Source organism: Trichechus manatus, unplaced genomic scaffold (genome assembly GCF_000243295.1).
Source record: "Trichechus manatus latirostris isolate Lorelei unplaced genomic scaffold, TriManLat1.0 scaffold00145, whole genome shotgun sequence".
NCBI lineage: Eukaryota > Metazoa > Chordata > Mammalia > Sirenia > Trichechidae > Trichechus > Trichechus manatus.
Window position 1 is genome coordinate 1682442 of NW_004444081.1, and position 2733 is coordinate 1685174.

At 43.4% G+C, this 2733-nt stretch overlaps 1 protein-coding gene across 1 annotated transcript in view; it reads right to left on the reverse strand.

The window, feature by feature from the left end:
* CCDC190 (coiled-coil domain containing 190) overlaps positions 1-2733 on the reverse strand; it is a 12209-nt gene that overhangs the window by 8545 nt on the left and 931 nt on the right. The gene's annotated exons all lie outside the window — the stretch shown is intronic.

The following is a 2733-nucleotide window of genomic DNA, read 5'->3' on the forward strand; positions in this document are numbered from 1 at the left end:
TCCATTTGGTGCTTGGCTGAGTCCTTTATCTCTTCATTTGATGTTTTAGGGTTTCAGGATTGTTGTATTCTCTGTTCTGCTTAGTTTTTCGGATCTTTGCTGTGGTGGGACAGCGTGGTGCTTCTGCCTAGAACGCCATTTTGCCAGAACTCTGAGAGGCAATATACTCTTGACTGTGGTTTTCTTTACCCTTGGACTTATAATTAGTCATCAAGCTCTGATGATTCTGTTTCCCAAGTATCTCAAGATGCTGGTCTCCTCTTTTTTCACCATGCCAATGACCTAGTTTGGGCCTTCAAATTCTGGCTTGAACTTTGGAATTCTCCTAACCCTGTCATACCCTGAAGATTGCTGTCAGAGTGATCCTTTTAACATTTGAACATGTAATCTCACTACTCCTAAACCCTATGGGGTGAAATCTAAACTCTCCTGCAAGACCTACGAAGCTCTTCATGACTGGAGACTCTCCCTGTTCAGTTTTGTCTCTGAGCATCGCTCCTCCACCTTCTCGCCCCCACCCCTCATGCGTTACACTCCCACAGTACTAAGCTATTTGTAGCATGTCATGCTCACTCATGTGCCTTTGTACATACTGTGCCTTCAGCCAGAAGTGGCCTCTTTCCTCTTGACAAACTCCCCTCTCCTTCCCATCATTCTCACCTCCTCCTCTAAGATTCTGCTCATACACTTTCTCTTCTGGGAGATTTTACTGAGCCTCTTTCCTATTGTTGTTGTGTGCTGTGGAATTGATTTCAACTCATAGCAACCCTACAGAACAGAGTAGAACTGCTCCATAGGGTTTCCTAGGCTGTAATCTTTATGGGAGCGCTGTAATCTTTATGGGAGCATTGCCAGGTCTTTTCTCCCGTGGAGCAGAGTGGCTGGTGGGTTAGAATGGCCAACCTTTTTGCTTAGCAGCGGAGTGCTTAACCATTGCGCCAACAGGCTTCATGAACTTTCCTAAGTTCCTGTCCTATTTTGTAAATAACTCCAGTTTAGCATATAGCATTTTCTACCGTAATTGTTTGTAAGTACAGCTACCTTCCAATTTAAATGTGAACATCTTGAGGTCAGAGACCCGTGTTTTCACTTTTGTATTCCAGCACCTACCCAAATACCTGGAATGGAAAACCAAAAACCAAACCCATTGTGGTCAGGTTGATTCCAACTCATAACGACCCTGGAACAGTGTTTTGTAAAATATGTCCCAGAATAATCTGCCTTGGTATCCTTTCAGTTAAAATATGGATTCCTAAGCCTAGTCCCAAACCTACTGATCCAAATCTCTATGGATGAGGCCTGAGAATATGCATTTGAAACAGTCCACTAGCCTGGCATATAGTTGACTCATGGAAAAATATTTCCTAGCACTATGAGTGATAAATACTAAGACTTAATACATATAGTTTCTTTCCCTTTCCCCTGAGGCACAGAGAGGGTATGACTTTCATGAGGACATGGAGGCAGAGGCCCCTGAATCAAAGTTTTCTGCTTCCTAGTCCAGACTTACTACACGACCTGTCAGTGAGGGCAACTCTCTTCTCAGCCAGGACAGCCACTACCACAGCCTGGTCCTTTGCATGCCCCCCTGAGGGGAAGTGTCTGGTAGTCAGCGTCCTTGAGAATTACCGTGGGACCCAACCAAATGGTTGCTCAGATCCTTTTCCAGTATGGAGGCTCGCGCTCTAGGTTGGTTTCATCCATTCAACGGAGAAAGAGAAATTGAAACTGGGAAGTTCAGTTAACCGCTTTGAGTCAACATTTCAAGCCCAACGCTGGAACTTAGAGATAATCCCCAGGACAGACTTTTGGACATTACTCTCAGCTTTTGTGCCTGCCTACACCTTTTTGTAGGTACAAAAGCCAAGAGTAATGTCCAAAAGTTATATATTATAATATATACCATTATACTATAAACCTGTTGCCGTCGAGTTGCTTCCAACTCATAGAGACCCTATAGGACAGAACAGAACTGCTCCATAGGGTTTCCAAGGAGCGGCTGGTGGATTCAAACTGCTGACCTTTTGGTTAGCAGCTATAGCGCACTGTAGCTCTTAACCACTATGCCACCAGGCCTCCATTATAATACATTATAATAATATGTTAATATCAATACATGGATATATTAATTGTATAGAATATATTAATTGTGTAATTTTCTAAGTGATATATGTTTGGGAAGGGTTAATTCTTCGGGGGCAAAAGGTTTAATGGGAGAGGGTACTATAAAGAATATGAGCACACAGCTTAGGGGCAAAGGACCTCTTTGGGGAAACAAAAATATTTCCCCTTTGGCTTAAAAAGATGAAGAAAACACTACAGATGTGCCACAACAGACAGCTTGAAGCTTTCTAATCTAAGAAAAATCCACAGGCTTTAGTGTAAATACAGTTTGTAGCACAAAGAGGTTAGTTGAGAAATTCTCTTTCCACAGAGGAAAGGAAGAGCCTGGATCTCCAGTTGGTGAGTGTTGAAAATTGCCAAATGCTCCTTGCTAAGCCTATATAGATGGGCTCTGGCCAGCTAGCTTTTATATACTGCTCTCTGCTGGCCAACCCCAGAGAACTTTTTTTCTTTGACTTTTCTTTCATAAAATGAGAAGGGTTAGGACCATGGCTGGAGTCCCTGGGTGCAGCGAATGGTTAAGCGCTGGACCACTAACTAAAAGGTTGGCAGTTCAAACCCACCCAAAGGCGACCTCTAAGACAGGCCTGGTGATCTGCTTCCAAAAGG